Source organism: Corylus avellana, chromosome 8 (genome assembly GCF_965113065.1).
Source record: "Corylus avellana chromosome 8, dhCorAvel1.hap1.2, whole genome shotgun sequence".
Lineage (NCBI taxonomy): Eukaryota > Viridiplantae > Streptophyta > Magnoliopsida > Fagales > Betulaceae > Corylus > Corylus avellana.
Genome location: NC_142497.1, coordinates 12,306,315 through 12,329,327, shown reverse-complemented (window position 1 = coordinate 12,329,327; position 23,013 = coordinate 12,306,315). Strand labels below are relative to the sequence as shown.

Genomic DNA, 23,013 nt, shown 5'->3' with positions numbered 1-23,013 from the left:
TCCAAATTGATTTAACTAACTAGTCCATACCACATGCACATGCTGATCAGGCCCACATATATGAGGAATTCATGAAACTAGGTATTAATCAAGTTAGACATCATAACAAGATCATCACAAAGGCGCTAATATTGAATATTAACAAAACTTAACTAGGGCTTCAATCTAGCCCTACTATATAAATTAGCTAAACATAGAATTTATGTTAAACATCTTCATAACATAAGGAAAAGAAAAGAAAAGAATGAACCCGAGACTTGAACTTGAAGAGCTCCAATTCTTCTCCTTCCAAGCCTTCTTTATTCTAGAGACTTAAGGGTCTATTTATAGGCTTTAGAAGTCCTTGACAAACTAGTAAACCTAGGGATTTCGTAGGGTTTCAAAACCTATTACAATTAGGAGTTGGAAAACCCTAATATGGAAAGAAAGACACTCTGGCCGCCACTTGATATGTCTCATGCGCATAGGTACGATCGATCGCAGCCCGTGTGCGGTCGATCGCTGGTCTACGATCGATCCTCTTTTGTTATGCGCTGAATCGCTCCTGGCCTACTTCGTGCTATGTCTTCTCTGGTACTGTGCTCGATCGCAGGGAACTTGCGATTGATCGCAGTGTCAGGGACTCCTATTTTTCCCTTCTTCTCACTTTGAGCCCAAATCTTCTAGATTTACTTCATTTTCTTCCAAAAGCCTACAAAAGTATGGAAAACATAAAAAGGAATTAAAATGACCTAATTAACTAAAACCAAAGGATTAAAACTTGCAAGTTAAGGGCTGAAAATTTGAATATTTTAGTACTTAACAGTGGCGACTTGAGCATGCTCAAGTTGCTCTGCGTACTCCTCTTTGTTATCCACAATTTCCTTCTCATCAACCATGTAGTGTAAAATGAATGGACATTTGCTTTGGTGGTGAGTAGGATTATAACAATATTCACAAAACAGAGATAGTCCCCACTTATTTATAGTTTTGATTTAGGCCAACCTAACTGCCTTGAGTTCCGCTATTCTCCTTTTTAAGTCACCAATGTGAGCAGTTAGAGAAAATTGCAATACCTCATCTTTAGGAAGATAATTTCTTATAGCACTTTCCTTTCTTTCAAAGTTGGAGGTGGCTTGGACATGCTCATGATAAGAATTTCCGGACTCATCCTCATCAATCATGTAGTGTCCTTGAGCCATCAGCTGACCTTGAAGCTATTCTTCCTCATTGTTATCCTCTATGCTCTCACTGTCCCAATATTAAGACATTGGGTCAAGTTGATGTTCAGATGGATGTTCATTCTCACTCTCGCCAATCCATTCTTCCATCCCTGCAGTAGCATGAGTATTGGCTTCTTTGAGCTCTTGATTGAATTGACGCAGTTTTTGTTTCATCTCTTGCATGTTCTTTTCAATTGATTGCATGAATGTTTTCATCATGTCTTCCAATGATGATTGTGGTGCAGGCTGTGGCATTTCAGTAATGGCTTGATCCACAAGTGGTTGAGCTTGGTGATCGAACTGCGGATATTTTGAATGGTGCAATTCATCAAATTGGTGAGCATAATTTCATGTAGCCTGAGCTGACCATGAGAAATTAGATTGGTTGCTCCAGTCCAGGTTGAAATAATTGAAATTTGAATCAAACCCTAGACTGGAGAAACTGATGTTCATTTGCTCATATGGAAAATTAGAAGCCTGTCCCATGATGGACAATCACTATAATGATGATAAGGATTGGAGCAGAGAGCAGTATGAACATGGCTTTTGTGGGTAAAAAATTTGAGGGTAGTTGGTAGGAGCTGGTGTCCTATAATTGGGAGAGGCATTAAAATCATTAAAATGAAAATTCATGATTCCCCCACACTTTTTAGCATGCAGATATCCCACATAAAACATTAACCATTTTTAATTTTTAATTTTTTTTTTGTATTTTTATATTTTTAAATAAAATAAACTAATGAAAAAAAATGACTAACTACCTAAACAAATAAAACTAAAATTTAAAAACTCACAAAAAGGATCAAAAATAAATTTTTGGCAAAAATCTACGGAACTGCTACAGTTGCTGCTTTCGCTGTGAGTGTGCTCGATCGCGCTGATGTGTGCTTGATCGCACTTGAGTGAAGATGCGGCAGTTAACGAGCGTAGGTGCGCTTGAGCTTGCTATCTTGGCCCCGAGTGCGCTCGATCGTAGCAAGGTTGCGATTGATTGCACTAGCAGGGGTGTGTGGAAGGTGCTGCGGCAGAACTGTAAAACAAGCCAAAAAAATTAAAACAAAAAACAACAAGAAAAATCTTTTTATTTTTTATTTTTTTATTAGTAACACGAATAAAACAAAACAAATTGCAGAAAAAAAAAATCCTAATTATAACTAGTAGAAGAATAAAACTAATTTTGAAATAAATTGGTTTAAAAAATTGAATAATTCCCTGGCAACGGTGCCAAAAACTTGTTGTGTAAATTTATTTAACTCGCAAGTGTACGAATCGATTGTAGTTAGTGGATTCAAGTACGAGGTCGAACCCACAGAGAATTGTATTTTTGAAAGAGCAACTTATATCTAAACTAATTTGATCCTAACTTAGTTCCAAAAGGTTTTTGATTTTGGTTTTGAAAATTAAAAGACAACATAAACTAAATAAGATGAGATTTAGCATCTTTTTTGGAAAAAAGATACTTCAATGCTGCGTGATCCAAATAAATGATGATTTTAAATCCTAACAAATAGGATCTAAACTTGTCCAGCGCAAAAACAACTACCAACAACTCATTCTTAGTGGTAGAGTAATAGAGATGTGCATCGTTCAAAGTCTTGCTCGCATAGTAAATAACATGGGGGAGTCTATCATCACGCTGCCCCAAAATAGCTTTGACTGCATAATCCTATGTGTCACACATGATCTCAAATGGTACACCCCAGTTGGGTGGCTGAATAATGGGTGTGGACGTTAGAATTCTCTTCAAATTCCTAAATGCTATCTTGCAGTCCTCATCAAATACAAATTGGGCATCCTTCACCAATAGTTTGCACAAGGGCCTGGCGATCTTGCTAAAGTCTTGGATGAATCACCTATAAAATCCTGCATGGCCCAAAAAAGAACGAACCTCCTTCACCGTACGTGGGGGTGGAAGGTTGAAAATCAGATCTACCTTTGCTTTGTCAAACACAATTCCCCGATGAGATATGACGTGCCCTAGTGCAATGTCGTGCTTCACCATGAAATGGAATTTCTCCCAATTGAGCACCGGGTTCTTCTCCTTGCATCTCATTAAGACCAAGGTGAGGTGGTGCAGACACTCCTCAAACGATGAACCGAAGACAGAGAAGTCATCCATGAAAACCTCAAGGAAACATTCTACCATGTTAGAAAAAATACTGATCATGCACCGCTGAAAAGTAGCAGGTGCATTGCATAACCCAAAGGGCATGCGACGGTAGGCAAACGTCCTAAGAGGGCAAGTAAACGTCATCTTCTCCTAGTCTTCGTGGTCCACAGGGACCTGGTTATATCCAGAATAACTACCCAAGAAGCAATAGTATGCGTGCCCAGCCAAGCGTTCCACCATCTGATCAATGAATGGGAGTGGAAAATGATCCTTCCTGGTGGCGGCATTTAGCTTGTGGTAGTCTATGCAAACTCTCCATCTTGACGGAATATGATTTGGGACCAACTCGTCATCCTTGTTCTTTACTACCATCAATCCCGCTCGCTTTGGCACGACATGAATTGGGCTTACCCACTTTCTATCCGAGATTGGATAAATGATTCCTGCATGCAACAACTTAATCACCTCAGCCCTCACAACCTCTTGCATAGCTGGGTTTAGCCTTCGCTGTGGCTCCATTGATGGCTTGGCATTCTCCTCTAAATGTATCTTGTGCATCACCACCGAGGGACTGATCCCCTTGAGATATCCTCAATGGTCTAGCTGATAGCTTCCTTGTGCTCTCTTAAAACCTCCAACAATTTTTCCTCTTGAGCATCAACCAAATCCGAATCTATAATCATAGGCAAAGAATCTGCTGGACCTAGGAACTTATACTTAAGGTTATCCGATAGAGGCTTAAGTTCCTTCTTGGGGGGATCAGGTACTGCTATCTCCTCCTTCTCATTGCTCGCCAAAGGAACAATCTCCAAAATCGCATTTGCTTGCTCAAGCAACTTATCCAAGTCTAAATCGTCTCTAAAATGAGCAAAGCATGCCTCTAGGGGGTCCTCAATGCTTGATTCATCCACCGTCTCCTCCATAATCTCCTCTATCAAGCATACATTTCTCACTTCATCATATTCCAGTGGTTGGTTGCTGATATCAAAGATATTCAGCTCCACTGTCATATTTCCGAAGGAAATCTTCATCACCCTTGTCCTACAGTTAATCAGGGCGTTAGCCATAGCTATGAATGGTCGTCCTAGAATCACCGGTATCTTAATCCCAACATTCTAGGCGGGCTTTGTGTCTAGCACAATGAAGTCCACGGGGAAGTAAAACTTATCCACCTTGATCAAAACATCCTCAATGATTCCCCATGGTATCTTAACTGACCTGTCAGCCAATTGAAGTGTCATGGATGTGGGCTTCATTGCTCCTAACCCCAATTGTAGGTAAACTAAATAGGGTGGGAGATTCGCACTCACCCCAAGATCTAAAAGAGCCTTCTCAATTCGGCTGACTCTTATCATGTAATAGATGGTAGGACACCCAGGGTCCTTATGCTTAATGGGCAACTTGCACTAAAGGATAGAGCTAACTTGCTCGGTTAGAAATGCTTTCTTCGGGACACTCGTTCTTCTCTTAACTATGATAAGTCCTTCAAGAACTTGGCATATGAAGGCACTTGTTGGATGGCGTCCAAAAATGGGATATTGATTTGGACCTACTTGAACACCTCAAGAATGTCCTCAAACTTCCCTCCTTTATTGGGTGCTTGCAACCTTTCAGGGTAAGGTGCTTTAGGCACAAATGACCTAGGAGGGTCCTCAACAATGGCCGTGGTTGTAGATGGCTCAACATCTCTCTTCTCCTTGTTGCCACTCTCTTGCCCTTGTTACACAGCAGGGTTCTCTTTAGTAAGGACCACTTGATTGTCCACTTGTCTCCTTGACCTCAGTGTGACAATCGACTGCACATGTTCTTGCTCGTGTGCAAGACTTGAGGAATTTTCAACCATATATTATCCTTTTGGGATGGGCACGGGTTGACTGGGAAACTTTCCCTTTTCTCTCTCACCCAAGTGATTGGCTATCGGTCCAATCTGACTCTCCATCTTCACAATTGCTTGCGTGTTAACCATGGTGGCATTCTTCACTTCATCTATCGCTTGGGTGTTTTTGATCAGTGCTAAAATATTCATATTTTTAGCCCTTATCTTTCATGTTTTAATCCTTTGGTTGTAGTTAATTAGGCCATTTTAATTCCTTTTTGTGTTTTTGATGTTTTTACAGGCTTTTGGAAGAAAGTGAAGTAAAACTAGGTGATTTAGGCTCAAAAAGAGAAGATGGAAAAATTGGAGCTCCCTGGTACTGCGATCAATCGCAGGGTACCTTGGATCGAGCGCAATACCAGAGAAGATGCTGCACGAGCCAGGCCAGGAGCGATCAAGCGCAAGGCAAAAGAAGGATCGATCGCAGACCTGTGATCGAGCGTACCCGTGCGCATGAGGCATTCCAAGTGGAGGCTATGATGTCCCTATTTCCATATTAGGGTTTTTCAAACTCCAAATTGTAATAGGATTGAAACCCTACGAAAACCCTAGGGTTTACTACTTTTCCAAGGACTTCTAAAGCCTATAAATAGACTCCTAAGCCTTTAGAATAGGTAGGCTTGGAGAAGGGAGAAGAATAGGAGCTCTCAAGTCAAGTCTCAGGTTTATTCTTTCCTTTCTTTTCTTTTCTTTTATGAAGATGTTTAACATCAACTCTATGTGTAGCTAATTTACTTAGTAGGGCTAGATTGAAGCCCTAGTTATGTTAAATTAATATTTCAATATTGGCGCCTTGTGATGATCATGTTGTGCTATTTAACTTGATTAATACCTGCTTGCATGAATTCTTCATATGTGTATGCCTGATCAACATGTGCATGTGGTATGGACTTGTTAGTTAGATCAATTTGGATGATCGAGTCCTGGGTTTAACTTAAGTAACAAAAGAATCCACACCACAATTCTTGGGTTAATCAACATGGGGAACTAGGAGTATACACCCATGCCCTAGGCCCTGTGTGTTTGTCGATTTTCAAAGAACATATGCTTTTCTAAAGAACAACTTAGTATACACCATGCTAAATCCTTTAGGGAAGAAAAGAGTTAGAGTATACACCCATGCCTAACTCGTTGCTTAGGGAAATCAATAGCTTAGGAGTATACACCTATGCCCTTAGGTTGGCAAACATTAAATATGCATAACTTGATCAAAGCATTGGCATATTGATATACTAGTTTAATATAATTAGTGGTGGATATCAAAGCCCTACCCTTTGTTATCATCACATCAACAATCAATTTTTATTTTGCTTTTGCTTAAGGAATCTATTTTTAAACATAAATTCAGCAATCCTCGTGGAAATGATCATGTACTTGCACCTTATACTACCATGTTGACCTTGTGCACTTGCAGGTAAAACGTACAATTATTTACCTATTAATTTAGGTAGATTTTTGCACAACAGTTTTCCAAAGAAGAGTTTTTGAGCTCTTGTATCGTTTGGCTATTCGATTGTATGAATGCCTTCATTGTTTCATCCAGCGATGATTGTGACAAAGATGCAGGTGTGAACAAATCAAAATGGGTAGCATTGGTTTGTGGCAACACTATACATGAATGGGAGTTAGTCGCAACAGGTGCAAACAAATCCCTAAGTGATGTAGTGAAGTCCACATTCCAAGCTCTAGCTTGCTCGGGATTCCCAACTCTAGCATCCTCATGCTCAACCCTAGGTTGCTCCACATTCTGGGGTATGTTATCTCATTGGTCTCCCATTTCACCTCTATTCTCACTCTCAATAGGTGCTCTCCGAGTTCTCCTAAGAGTTCTATCAATGTTGGGATCTAAAGGTGTCAAATCTAAATTTAGGGATCTCCGACCAAGCATACACCAATCACAAGTGCTCAAACAAACTAACTAAACAACAATGAAATATTCACAAAAAGAAAACAAGCAACCAAACAAAAGATAAATAAAAATAGAAACAAACTATCAACAAAAATATACAAAAGAAATTTCAAAACAAAAAAAATTTGTGCTTAGCTGCTTTTGGTAGTGCACTTGAGCGCAGGGACTATGCGATGGAGTGTAGATGTATGTTTGCTGTGCGCTTGTGCACACTTGCGGAGTGGATTGAGCGCAGGCATGCGACCTGCTTGCTGGAAAATGCTTGAGTGTGCTCGATCGCAGCTGAGGTGAGATGAGCGTACTGGCAGGGACTGAAATTCTCCGAAAGTGCAGAAAAAACATAAACAACAAACTCTTTTTTTTTTTTAAGATCAAAATGGTAGAAACAACCAAAAAACAAATGAAAAAAAAAAATTAAAATTGCAGAAAAATAAAACAAAAATCTAAATAGCTAGTAGAAAAACAAAATTAATTTAAACAAAAATTAATTTTCACAAATCAACAAATCCCCAACAATGGCGCCAGAATTTGTTGTGCAAATTTCATTGTACTCGCAAGTGCACGAGTCGTGTGCAATATAGTGTGTGTGCAAGTGCGAGGTCTATCCACTAGGATTTGTGTTGTGTAAATCAATTTCTATTTAAACTAACCCTATTTTAACCTAGTTCCAAAGTTCGTGATTTGTTCATGCAACATAAAATATAAACTAAAGAAAATGATGAAATCAAATGGTAGAAAACACGAAAGTTTCATAATTCACTTCGCCAAATCTTAACTCTATATTCTCGTATTTGCTCATACAATCGACAAACTATTATGCTCAAAATGTTGTTCAATGTTTTACAAAAATATAGTTTAAATCATTCAATGAATCCACCCATTTTTACAAATCACAACAAATATCTAATTGAAATTAAATCATCCTATGTATCGGTTTGATTAACGAGTCACAACGGATATCCGATTTCAATCAAATGATTTGATGTATCCGAAGGATGAAACACATCAAATATCCAACTCCAACACATAATAGTTCATAACATTCAGTTAAAAGAGATGAATCAACCAATTGAATGGAAAACTACAACATTCTTATTCAAAGTCAGAATTGTAAGAACAAAATACGAGAATATATGAGTTTGTCAATGATGAAGCTTCATCTTCAACCTTAGTTGAAGGATTTAGCCTCTCATGACTAAATGCAACATCATGAATTCAATTGAAAGCATAAAATTAATCACACTTACAAAAGAATGCAAAATAGGAGCTCGAAAACTGTGAAAATTCGACAATAGTAAGAGAACGGCGCCTCCAATACCCTTTTACAAGAGAAAAATGTGTTATTTATAACCTAAACTAGGGTTTCGGCGCTGCCAGGTTAGTGCGGGTGCACTCGGGATTTCATTAGATCTTCCGCGGTGCAAGCGTGCGCTCGATCGCTCTTCTAGAGGACTTCAACTTCTTTGCAATTTCCACCTTCAAACCCCAGTTTTCTCTCAATGACCTGCAAAACACTAAAACACCAAAACTACCAAAAAAATATCAGAAAATAACAGAGCTAAGAGCTTAACAAATACAAGTTAAGGGGCCCAAATATATAATATTTGGCACTCATCAACTGATACATTAGATGATTTCATTTAAATTGAACATTGATTTGTGCATAAATGGATACATTGAATTGTTCTAATTAATTCTTTAAAGCGAAGTAAAACAAACATATGACTTCGGATATATTATTGACAATGAGAATATGTTGCTATGATTTTGTGAGTGTCGATTCTAAAACGTTAGTGCTTCGTTATTTCATAATTTTCACTTTATGCTTTTGATTTTCTATTCAAAAATCTCTCACCTTTTGGAACTAGGTTAAGATTTAATTGGTTTAGATATAATTGTTTTCATAAACACAATTCCCTATGGGTTCGACCTCGCACTTGCAGCATTATATTGCAAACCGATTCGTGTACCTGCGAGTACAAAAAACTTTCACAACACACTCTGTGAAGATGGTCAGGATGGAGACAAGCTAGGAAGCTTGTTGTTCTTACTAAGTCTTGAGATCATCCAGGTTGTGAGTATCGTCTAGTCTGTAACTCTGAATCTTCATTTAGTGATTTCTCGGGTTTGGTTGCCCCAGAGTGGTGGAGACAAGCTAGGAAGCTTGTTATTCTTACTAAGTCTAGAGATCCTCCAGGTTGTGAGTATCATCTAGTCTATAACTCTAAATCTTCATCTAGTGATTTCTTGGGTTTGGATGCCCCAGAGTGGTTTTTACCTTTGATTGGTTCATAGGGTTTTCCACTTCGTAAACAAATTTTGTGTTGTGTTTGTGATGTTGTTTAATTTTGTTGTGCATGTTTTATTTTATTAAATCACTTAGTTCCATGTTTTGATTATTTGGTGATTAGAGGGAGAACACGATCCTAGTACGTTTTCAAAAAACTAATGAAAACAATGAGTGTTTCTAAAATATTTGTGATAAAACAACAAGGATAGTGTTCTACCCCCAAATCAAATGCATAAGTGAAGGATCGTGTTCTAGCCTCAAATCAAACGCATAAGCGATTTATATAACCAAAACAAATGCATAAGCAGTTTATACAAGGAAAATAAATAGCTATGCTTAATAATAAACCAACACAACAATAAAGAACATTCACAGAACCACAACACAAGATTTGTCGACAAAGTGGAAAACCTGCACCTCAATTGGAAAAACCACTCTGAGGCAGCCAAACCCCAAAAACTACTATATGAAGATTCAGAGTTACAGACTACAGAATACTCACTCCCTAGAGGACCTCTAGACTTAGTAAGAACAACAAGCTTCCCAGCTTGTCTCTATCCTGACCATCTTTATGCAGTGCATCTCCTTACCGACCTTTTGGTAGATTTCTTTGCGGTTGAGTGATGTGTATGGCATGGTTTGAAATCAACACAAAAAACTCCAAGTAAGCGAGAAGGCACAAACAAAGCCTTTTAGGCAACCTTACTTGGTACAACCAACGGTGAAAGGTATCACTTCCATGAGTGATAGTAGCAACAATTTCTTTACCGGGAACCTCCAAACTCAGAAGAGAATAAATGGAAATAGAGAGGTTCAAAGAGTTCTGAAAATAAGATAGGTATTTATAGATCTAAATTTTACTTCTTTCCATCTTAATGGGGATTATCTTTCGTGAGGACGGGAAGGCCAAAATTTGATATTGTAAGCCATCCTCATCATAACGGGACTTAATCCTCGTTAAGACATAAAGCGTAAAAAGTAGATCTAAATACCTGTCATGAGCCCGTCCTAAAGAGACTTCTGACGAGAAAACAGTAGCTTCAGCTTTGGTCCCGTTACGAGCCCGTCCTAATGGGGTTCCTGACGAGGAAACAGTAGCTTCAGCTTCAATCTCGTTACATCCTCATCCTGATGCAACTCCTGACAAGAAAACAGTAACTCTCTGTTACATGTCTCGTCCTAACAGTACTTCTGACAAGAAAATAGTAACTTCCCATCACTTGTCCCATTCACTCCTGACGGTAAACCAGAGAGCTATCCTTCAGACCCGTCACATGCCCATTCTGACACCATATCCAACGGGGAAGGCAAAGAACTCTTACAAACATCCAATCTTCACCCCAACACTTGGGGAAGAATGGTAAATTACAAACAAATGTTTTGATCATTAAATAAGGCCAAACTAAACCTAAGAATCTCCTCATTTGGCCATTTAATGACAAAAGCCAAACACCTCCAATCTTTACCCTGACACAAGGGAAAGAAATGGGAAAATACAAACACATGTTTTGATCATTGAATAAGGCCAAATACAACCTAACAATCTCCCCTTTTGGCCATTCAGTGACAAAACCCAAAAACATCAGAGATAACAACAATTACAATTAAATAACAATTTACAACCCTAACCCTAGCCTAACAAACCACTACTAGACTTTGGTTGATGGAATATGTTAATGTACCTATTCTCTGAAAACAATAACAAACTCATTACAAGCATAGCATTAAAACATAAAGTGGGAGACACCTCCAACACTATTATCTAATAACCTACTCACATGAGTTTGTATCAAGAAAAACATATAACACATGTTATATGTACACCAAAATGTCACAATAGAAGAAGCATATAACACATATAACCCATATTATATGTACCTCATACAATAGTACATGAACATTATAAAAAGGCATACAATCCATATTATATGCAAGTCATAAATTCAAGACAACATAATCAAAGAGAAGCACATATAAACCATATTATATGCACATAACATAAGAGTTCATGAACAATTTATATGCAAGTCATAAAGTCAAGAGAACTTATACAGAGTAAATCCTATGGGTGTTTCACCTTTTTCAGCAATGATTATGACATCGGTTCTTTCTATAACGATTTCAAAAGCAAATTTCTAAGAATATGTTTAGTCACAATATTGATAAACATTTGATCTTTTTATCATATTTTGCTTCTCATTGAAAGAGGTGACGCCATGAATGTTGTGCCAAATACCTACCTAAATTAATAGGCAAATACTTGGTAGGTTTTACTCGTAAGTGCACAAAATCAAACGATAGTATAACAGGCAAATACAAGATCATTCCCACGAGGATCGGCAAAATGTTTAGTAGTAATTTCCTATTTAATCAAACAGATAAAATTCAATTGTCACGATTGAATTAAAATAAAGAAATAAAATAAAAGATAAATTAAAACTAAAAAAGGATAGGAGTTTGATATCCACCACTAATCAGACTAATTAAATAAAATAAAAGATAAATTAAAACTAAAAAAGGATAGGAGTTTGATATCCACCACTAATCAGACTAATTAAGATAACAATATCCCAATGCGCCAATCATACCAGTATATTTAATGTTTGACAACCTAAGGGCATGGGTGTATACTCCTTAAGCTATAGATTTTCCTAAGCAATGAATTAGGCATGGGTATATACTCTAATTTTTTTCTTTCTTAAAGGACTTAGCATGAGTGTATACTAAGTTGTTCTTTAAGAAAGCATAAATTTATGGAAATCAACAAACACATGAGACTTAGGGCATGGGTCTATGCTCCCGGTTCCCCATGTTGATTAACCCAAGAACCCTGTGTGGACTTCTTTTGTTACTCTTATTAAACCCAGGACTCGGTCATCCAAATTGATTTAATTAACTAGTCCATACTACATGCATATGTTGATAAGACAAATACATATGAGGAATTCACGATAACAGGAATTAATCAAGTTAAGTACACCAAAATATAATTGTAGCAAAGGCGCTGATGTGGTATTTTTGTGACCAAAAATATCAATTATAAAAATAACCACTCGCAATAGGACGAATCTTTGTAGGATACGGCTATAGAGAGGGTGTCGAACCTCAAGGACTGCAAGGGTTTAATTATCAAAATTAAAAGATCAAAGTTAACTTAATTAAAAGGGGTTTTGATTTGATTTGCTTAAAAACTAAAGTGCATGAAAATAAAAGAGATTTAAAATAAGAAAGAGAGAGTAGGGTATTGACTTCACCTCTATCCGCACAACAATGGTCAATCATAATTAATCCCATAAATTCATTCTATGCATGTTATAAATAGACAAGAAACTACCTTATTAAAGAATAAGCATAATCTATCTTCGGTTGGCACGGATCGTCCACCTAACCACTAAGACGCGGTATGACCCGTCTTCCCTAGGTATAAATTATCAAATTCTATAACAGGATACATACAATCAATGAATAAGTGTAACCCATCTTCGGTTGGCACGGACTGTCTACCTAAATTGCACTAAACTAGGGTGTAGTACAATCCGTCTTCCCTAGGCATGGCCTATCAAATCCTATTGATCATATGTCAATTAAACCCATTGTATAACCATCATCCTCATAATCACAGAAAACAAGAATGATTTGAGATCAATAAAAGTAAAATACTTTCTAAGACAAGAGAAGAATTTCACAAATATTGATTTTGGAATTTAAGAGCAATTGCATTTAATAATTAAGAACATAAATCAATTGTAGCAATCCTCATAATTATACAATCAACATGCATAAATTGAAAATTTAGAAATTAAATACAATCAAACCATTGTGCTTGGAAAGGGCTACATCAATACCCCACGAAGGGGTTTAGCCGCTCATGATCTCCTAAGCTCCAAAGACAATTTACTGAATTTTGCTCTAAGAGGCAGTGTGTTTTTTCTCAATGCTTAGAGGCCTATTTATAGGGCTTAGGAGAGTCCTAGAAGCCCTAGGAATCCTATAAATTTCGGAGATTTAAGTCCAAGTCCAATTATGATAAAGAAAACCTAAGTCCAAATCGGAATAGGATTCGCCCAGAATTGCGTTCCTATCTTGCGGGGCAATTTTGGCAATGCGACACTCTGAATTAGGAAAATACTATTTCACAATTATTTGTAGAAATTTGAGTTAGCTTTCCAGTGCCGCTTGAATCACCTCAATCGGATATTTGAGCTGAAAGTTATAGCCAAAATACCGAGACGTATGCAGAATCCAAAATTGAATCCAATCCGATTTTGACTCCAATTTGAGAAATTCCGAATTAATCCTTTTCTTTATTTGATTTAAACTTAACCATGATTGGTTAAGTTTAACCATATCTTCTAGGTCTTCTCAAAGTGTGCTTTTAAGCCCAAAATCAATGGAATTAATTGCATCTTGATTTATATCCTGAAAACACAAAAACAAAACAAAATCAAACAAATAACAATGCTAAGGAATTAACATATGTAAATTAAGGGGCTTGAATGTGCAACATTCGACGCTTATCACACCCCCAAACTTACATATTGCTAGTCCCTTAGCAATACAAAACAGAAAATAAACTGAAAAACAAAAAGATAAGTCCATCTTTCGTGAGATGTACGATTGCATTTAGCATATGCAACAAGCCTTTTAAACCCCTAGGCATTCCCTAGAGGACGAGTGAAGTCTCGTGAGGGTTTTCCAGGAATGATACCCACAAACATTGTCATCAGTATGTCATTCAAGAGAATAAAGTATCACAAAAATAATGGTTCTCATTCATTAGCAAGCTTAAAATTATAAACTTCATCTTCAAAATTCCAAGGAATTTACAAGTCAAATCACTTACAAATAGCAGATTGTGATACATAAATTTCAATTAATGCAAAGTGAACTAACACATAATCATGAGGCTTCAAAATAATTCCAGTATGAATGAATCAACATCTCAGAATTTATTGGACTTCACATCAAATGAAACAACCAAGGCATACATTTTTTTTTTTTTTTTTTCTTGTTGTAGGCTTTGCAATGCTTAGCTCCCTTAAGCTTTCTAGTTGACCCATGTATCGAGTGTTAGGCCAATGTCACCCAAACCAAATGGCTTTAGGGCACTAGGTGTAAAGACACCCCTAAGGACTTACTAACTCGAGTCAAAAGGCTACGAAGCTAAGCTAGCCATTTTATTAATCAACCCAAAAAATTTCACTTTTTGACGCGAACACTCACTGCTTAATGAGGCAAGAGGTCCGGTTACTCAGTGAAAAATTCAAACTTGATTGATTTTTTTTTTTCATTTATTTATTTATTTATTTTTTTTATAGTATGCCAAAGTTATTCACCCAATATATCACCCAACAAAATTCAAGATATTGAAAACAAACATAATTGGTCTCAAAATTCATACCTCACAAACATGTGCTAGTGTGCTCAATATAGATTTAAATTGAAATAAGTATCTCATGTTGCCAAAAGTAAGTAACAAGACTTAAAATCCCTAAGTCATATGATCATGTGTTCATAACTTTAAGCCTATCAATGAATTTCAAACCAAAATCAAAGCTCAACCATATGCTTAAGAATGACATAATAATAATAATGGATTGTGTTTTGTTTTTCCATACCCCTCAACTTAAATCATACATTGTCCTCAATGGATGTATAGAACTAAAGAATAAGATCAAGAGTATAGGAATACCTGAATGAGCAGATGTGGGCATATTATACCCCCAAACTTGAATGCAAAAACACATGTCCTAAAAATAAAGTGATACTCCATCCAAATACCAATCAAGTGCACACATTGTTGTAAAAAGATAAACAAAGAATGAAACAACAATGGATAAAATAAACCTGGATGGAGATCATTTGCCCTGGTGGAGTGGAGGGTCAAGCGCACAGGGCCTGCACTTGATCCTAGGAGGTATTTCTCAATGTAAGTCCGAGTCCTGAAGGATCTTACCTCGATCCTTCAGAAGTCCAATCAAGCTCTTCCATCCCTTCTTCTTTATGATCATGTAGCATTCCACAAGGAAGAGGATTCTTCTTAACATCCCGAAACTGCCTCTCCCAGCGAATAGGTCTTGATGCTCCCCATGATAATGTTCAGGGTGTTTGTCCCGAACTGATTTCATGATCAACCTCTTGTCTCTATGGGAGTTCTCAAAAACTGGGGTAGCCAGGGAATTTGCAAAAAAATTTTCCACCCCAATGAAATTAACTTCAGCAACTTTTGAATGAAATATGTCCCCTGTGGGGTTGTCATCAGGTGGTGGAGTACTTGAAGTGAGAGGCATTGGCTCCGGTGGGTTGCTCCATGATGGGGCTCTAGATGGAGGATCAGGAAGTGGGTCTTCAACAGTTTCTCCAATGTCATCCAAGAGGTAACATGCATTCTGATCAGGAGCATTCTGGAAGGCATTGAAGATGTTCAATCTGATCTTCATATTTCCAAAGGAGATCTTCATTACTCCGGTTTGGCAATTTATGCATGCATTGGCTGTGGCAAGGAAAGGTCGCCCAAGGATGACAGGAATTTGCTTCTCTGGATTTGGGACAGGTTCTGTGTCCAAAACTATAAAGTCAACTGGATAGTAGAACTTGTCCACCTTGATAATGACATCCTCCACAATCCCGCGGGGTTTCTTGATCGAGCGGTCAGCCAATTGCAAGACAGTACTTGTCGGTTTCAATTCCCCTAGGCCCAGTTTTTGATATACCGAGTATGGAAGCAAATTAACACCAGCTCCTAAGTCGAGGAGAGCTCTCTCAATCTCGGTGTTTCCGATGACGCATGAAATTGTAGGCGCTCCAGGGTCTTTGAACTTTGGAGGAGTGTTATGCTGAATCAGAGAGCTTACTTGCTCGGTGAGAATGACCTTCTTGGGAATGTGCTTCTGATTCTTCCTCTTTTGAGTGCATAGGTCTTTGAGAAACTTTGCATAGGCTGGAATTTGCTTGATGGCCTCAAGGAGTGGGATGTTGATTTGAACCTGCTTGAAGGTTTCCATCATGTCTTGTATCTTCTCTCCTTGTTTCCCGAAGTGGGAAGGTGCCTTGAGATGTTCTGGGAAAGGGGCCTTAGGCTCATATGGTACCTCAGGAGTGGGGGTAGATGATGAAGATGCCTCGATGCTTACTTGTTTACCCTTGTCCTGATGCAGATTCTGTGGGGCCTCGATTTGCTAATCCTTCTTTTCTTCCACATGATTGTCAACCAGTCTTCCACTTCGCAATGTGGTGACGGCTTGAACTTGCTCCAGCTGAGATGTGCTTCCTTCTACCACGTATAGTCCCCTAGGGTTGGTCACTGGCTGACTTGGAAGCTTTCCTTCTTCCCTCCTGTTGAGGGTATTGGCAAGTTGTCCAACTTGAGCTTCTAGTTTGGCAATGGAGTGGGTATGTGAGTTTACTCTTTCCTCTTGAGATTTGATTGACTGCTTTATCTCGCTGGTTAGCTCATTCACTGCTTTTAGAATCTGATCCTCAAAATTAGACTCTGATGGAGACTGGTAGTGCTGTTGTGGAGGCCGGTAAGTGGACTGAGGTTGGTAAGGCTGCCTGTTGGATTGAGCTTGATTGTATGGCCCTGGGGCTGAGTTGCCCGAATTTGAGTTCTTCCATGAGAAATTGGGATGATTTCTCCACCCGGGGTTGTAGGAAATGGAGTACAGATCATTACCTGGTTTGGAGAAAGCTGCATTAACCTGCTCATTAGCAACATCAATATAATTTCCAGCAAGAGGGCAATTATTTTCATGATGCATAGGACTTGAACAAAATGAGCAAGATTTATGTGGTGTGTGCCTGTGAGCAGTATTAGGAGTAAAACCAGCAGTCATCAAAACTTGATCTAGCTTCTTGGTGATAGCCTCAACTACTTGGTTGGCTATGTTTGGGGAATGGCCTGCTTCATACAAACTCTCCGTCTTGGGTGTTTTAGGTGCTGGTGCCCTTCGTCTGGCGGAAACCTGCTGAAGAGAATTGTTACTTAAGTTTTCAAACATAGACCATGCTTCATTTTCACTTTTCAACATGAATGTCCCCCCACATGATGCATCTACCATTTTTCTATTGGACTCGGTCAGGCCATCATAAAAACACTGCACTAGCTGCCATTTTGGGACAGCGTGGTGTGGACATGATCTAAGCAAGGTCTGCAACCTATCCCAAGTCTCATGGAAATCCTCTCCCTCGTACTGGGAGAATGTAGTAATGGCTCTCCTAGTATCATTGGTCATGCCTATGGGAAAGTACTTCTTAAGAAATTCTTGTTGCAATTGAGCCCAAGAAGTGATAGAATTGGGTGTTACGGACTAGAACCAATGTTTGGCTTTTTCCTTGAGGGAGAAAGGAAAAAGACGCATCCTTAGGGCATCCTCAGTGAATCCATTCATTTTAGTGGTCTCACAGATTGATTCGAAATCATTGAGGAATTCATAAGGATTTTCAGTGCTAAGCCCTAAGAAGGAAGGTAAACTTCGTATAGTGCTAGGCTTAATTTCATAATGGGTTGCCGTAATTTCAGGCAACCGAAGACATGTGGGAGTAGTGTAAGTGGTAGGAAGATAGTGATCTTGCAATGCTACGTGGTTACCGTCCCCCATGGTCTCAGTGGAACGCTCTTCTAGCAAATTAAAGTTCTTTTGGGATCTAATTCGTCTAAGAGTGCGTTCAATTTCAAGGTCGCAAGAAATTAATGGAAAAGATAAAGAACGACGACCTAGCATAAACTAAACAGAAATTTAAAAGAAAACAAAAAAAATTAAGCTAAAACAGAAAACAAACAAGCTCACAAACGGCCTTAGTGTGCACTTAGGGTCTGGATGCAGGATGCCGCAAGTGCACTCAATCGCACGGTAGGGTGCGTTCGATCGCAGTCACAGAGAAGGCAGCTTACAGACCTGTTTGCAGTTTCTGAAAAAGAATAAAATCAACGCAAAACAGAATTAAAATTTAGCAACTTAAAACAGGAAAATAATTTATTAAGCTAAAGTTAATCTCTAAAATTTGACAATAAAACCGTTAAGCAGTCCCCGGCAACGGCGCCAAAAATTGATGTGGTATTTTTGTGACCAAAAATATCAATTATAAAAATAACCACTCGCAATAGGACGAATCTTTGTAGGATACGGCTATAGAGAGGGTGTCGAACCTCAAGGACTGCAAGGGTTTAATTATCAAAATTAAAAGATCAAAGTTAACTTAATTAAAAGGGGTTTTGATTTGATTTGCTTAAAAACTAAAGTGCATGAAAATAAAAGAGATTTAAAATAAGAAAGAGAGAGTAGGGTATTGACTTCACCTCTATCCGCACAACAATGGTCAATCATAATTAATCCCATAAATTCATTCTATGCATGTTATAAATAGACAAGAAACTACCTTATTAAAGAATAAGCATAATCTATCTTCGGTTGGCACGGATTGTCCACCTAACCACTAAGACGCGGTACGAGCCGTCTTCCCTAGGTATAAATTATCAAATTCTATAACAGGATACATACAATCAATGAATAAGTGTAACCCATCTTCGGTTGGCACGGACTGTCTACCTAAATTGCACTAAACTAGGGTGTAGTACAATCCGTCTTCCCTAGGCATGGCCTATCAAATCCTATTGATCATATGTCAATTAAACCCATTGTATAACCATCATCCTCATAATCACAGAAAACAAGAATGATTTGAGATCAATAAAAGTAAAATACTTTCTAAGACAAGAGAAGAATTTCACAAATATTGATTTTGGAATTTAAGAGCAATTGCATTTAATAATTAAGAACATAAATCAATTGTAGCAATCCTCATAATTATACAATCAACATGCATAAATTGAAAATCTAGAAATTAAATACAATCAAACCATTGTGCTTGGATAGGGCTACATCAATACCCCACGAAGGGGTTTAGCCGCTCATGATCTCCTAAGCTCCAAAGACAATTTACTGAATTTTGCTCTAAGAGGCGGTGTGTTTTTTCTCAATGCTTAGAGGCCTATTTATAGGGCTTAGGAGAGTCCTAGAAGCCCTAGGAATCCTATAAATTTCGGAGATTTAAGTCCAAGTCCAATTATGATAAAGAAAACCTAAGTCCAAATCGGAATAGGATTCGCCCAGAATTGCGTTCCTATCTTGCGGGGCAATTTTGGCAATGCGACACTCTGAATTAGGAAAATACTATTTCACAATGATTTGTAGAAATTTGAGTTGGCTTTCCAGTGCCGCTTGAATCACCTCAATCGGATATTTGAGCTGAAAGTTATAGCCAAAATACCGAGACGTATGCAGAATCCAAAATTGAATCCAATCCGATTTTGACTCCAATTTGAGAAATTTCGAATTAATCCTTTTCTTTATTTGATTTAAACTTAACCATGATTGGTTAAGTTTAACCATATCTTCTAGGTCTTCTCAAAGTGTGCTTTTAAGCCCAAAATCAATGGAATTAATTGCATCTTGATTTATATCCTGAAAACACAAAAACAAAACAAAATCAAACAAATAACAATGCTAAGGAATTAACATATGTAAATTAAGGGGCTTGAATGTGCAACATTCGACGCTTATCAGGCGCCAATATTAAAATCATAAATAGTTATGACTAGGGCTTCAATCTAGCTCTAAATAAAATATCAACTACATAACAAAAATAAAAGGTGGAAGAGAAGAAAAACCCAAACTCCTCTTGATCTAGCCTTCAGTTCCTTTCCAGAGCTTGTGCCTCTTTCTCCACACCTTTTTCCTAGAAGCTAAGAGGTCTATTTATAGGCCTCTAGAAGTCCTTGAAACACTAGTAAACCTAGAAAATTCATAGGGTTTAGTCCTATTACAAGTGGGACTTGAAAATCCCTAATATGGAAGGAAAGGGCATTCTGGCCGCAGCTCATTGTTCTCCAGCGCACGGGTGTGATCGATCGCAGCCCATGTGCGCTCGATCGCACATCTGCGATCGAGTCTCCTTGTGTGTGCACGAGCTCATGCCTTGTGCTCGTCTAGTCATTCCGCTTGCAGTGCGCTCGATCACAGATCCCCTATGATCGATTGCACTACCAGAGCCTCTCGCTTTTCCCGAATTTGCTCTTTAAGCTCAATACTTTCAGGTTTTCTTCCTTTTCTTCCAAAGGCCTTCAAAGACACAAAAAATGCAGAAAAGGAATAAAATGGCATAAACTAACAACACTAAGGAATTAACACATATAAGTTTAAGGGTTAAAATATAAATATTTTGGCACTTAACACACCCTTAAACTTACATATTGCTAGTCCCTTAGCAATACGATACTAAAAACTAAATGAACAAACAGAAAACAAAAAGCTAAATCTATTTTTCGTGGGATGTACGATTTCATTTAGCATATGCAACAAGCCTTTTAGACTCCTAGGAATTCCCTAGAGGACGAGTGAAGTCTCATGAGGGTTTTCGAGGAATGTTACCCACAAACATCATGCAAGAGTTCATGTTATTCAAAAATTAAGGTATCACTCAAAACTATGATTTTTATTCATAAGCAAGCTTAAAAAGGATAAACTCCATCTTCATAATGAATTGGAATTTTAAAGTTTAATCACTTACAAAAGACATGCTAAGGCATCACAAGTTCGAAACAGTGTAATGTGAACTAGCACATAAATATGAAACTTCCAATTATTTCCAATGTGCAATTGCAATGTCTCAATATCTGAAGGTTCACTAAAATCCCTATTAGAATGAACAATAATGGCATATTTTTCTTTTCCTTTTTTTTTTTTTTTTTTTTTTTTTTCTTCTTTGTCAGGTTGTGCCACACTTGGTTCCCTTAAGCTTTCTAATTGACCCATGTAACGAGTGTTAAGTCAATGACTCCCAAACCAGATGGTTTTAGGGCATTAGGTGTAGAGACACCCCTAGGACTTACTAACTCGAGTCAAAAAGGCTACGAAACCAAACTAACCATGACATTAACCAAATAAAAATTCTTCACCTTTTGACGTGAACACTCAATGCTTTGAGGCAAGAGGTCTAGTTACTTAGTGAAAAGCTTATCAGTGATCATATCAAACAAGTGAATTCTCAATTGTCCTAAGTAAGTAACCAAACAGAAAAACTCAATTATCAGATCATGTGTTCAAAATTTTAAGCTCACCAATGAAATCAAATCACAATTTTTAAGATCAACCAAAATTTTAAGAAAAATATAAACACACACACACACACACACACACAGATATATATATTCTTTTCACAAACAAAAAAAATAAAAATAAAATAAAACTGGGACAAAGTGTGTGTTAAGTGTCTCCCATACCCCCAAACTTGAATTACACATTGTCCCTAATGTGTCTATAATATGGAAAGAATTTACTGGGATATGGACGAAATTGTTTGGAATAGCATGGCTCATAGCACACCCCCAAACTTGAACTGAAGCACACTTGTCCCTGCAAAATAAAACACTAAAATAATAACGGAAAACTAGAAGAGCTAAAAATAAAAATAAAAATAAAATAAAACAAATAAAGAAGAAAATTAAAAGGATATGCTTTGAGGTGCCTCCCATGAGTGCTAAGTTTAACGTCTTTAGCCAGACTGTGGCACTTTAACCTTAAAGCACCAGTCTTTTCTTTTGTTGTACCAAAGGGAATGAATTCTTTCTATTGCAAGATGCTTCCGAATGCCTATAGATCGGGGAGGACCACTTTGAGTTTCCTCAAATAGTTTCTCATCCAGTGGGGAATCATGAACTGGAATAAAGTAGGAAGAAAACTCAGGGAGCTTCTCTATCTTGATGTCCTCAATTTGCTCAAGTGGTAGCTCTAACAGACTTCTCTCTTGGCCTCTTGGTGTTTCAGGAATAAGAGCTAATGTTGAAGAAATCTTAGTGCTCTCTTCTTTTTCCTGATGTGGATCCTGTGGAACTTCGGTTTGCTCCTCCTTCCCCTCTTCTACTAGATTTTCAACCACCTCTTCACTCCTCAGTATGACAGCTTGCACAGGATAATAGGTGCACTCTTCCTTCATGTATTGTCCATTGGGGTTTTCCATCAACTCACTTTAACACTCTTCTTCTTGGTATTGTTGAGGCCAATTAATGGGAGATGCACTCAACTCCCTGGCCAATTGTCCCATTTGTGCTTCCAGTCTTTGAATGGCTTGATTAATTCTTTGAAACGCATGATCGGCTCCTGTATTGATTTGTTTTTGATCAGTCATCAATTGCTATTGCGAAGTCATTAGGGTGCGTAGCATACTCTCCAGGTTATTCAGCTTTGACTCTTGCTCTTGATTTGCAGATGAATACAAATGACAAGTTTCAGTAGAAAGATCAAAATGAGAACATATGGCACATATCTGGAGTTGGGTGGCTGGCTGAATGGGCAGGATGTTCTTAGTCATGGAGTTTACAGTCATATTTAATGTCTTCTGCATGGCATCTATCTGATCATAGAAATGCGGCTATGATTGATGATGCAGTTCATTAAATTGTGGAGCATGATTTCTAGGAGCTTGAGCTTGCACTGAGAAATTTGACTGTTGGCTCCAGGTTGGGTTGCAGGAATCAAGATAGTTGTCGTTCCCCGGTCTAGAGAACAGTGTGTTCTTATGCCCATTAATTTTGTTAGAAATTTGTCTCATTGTAGGACATTCTTCTCT

At 37.9% G+C, this 23,013-nt stretch overlaps 1 pseudogene; it reads right to left on the bottom strand.

The window, feature by feature from the left end:
• Window positions 1–3,911: 3,911 nt before the first annotated feature.
• Window positions 3,912–17,987, bottom strand: LOC148584137 (uncharacterized; annotated as a pseudogene).
• Window positions 17,988–23,013: the final 5,026 nt, after the last annotated feature.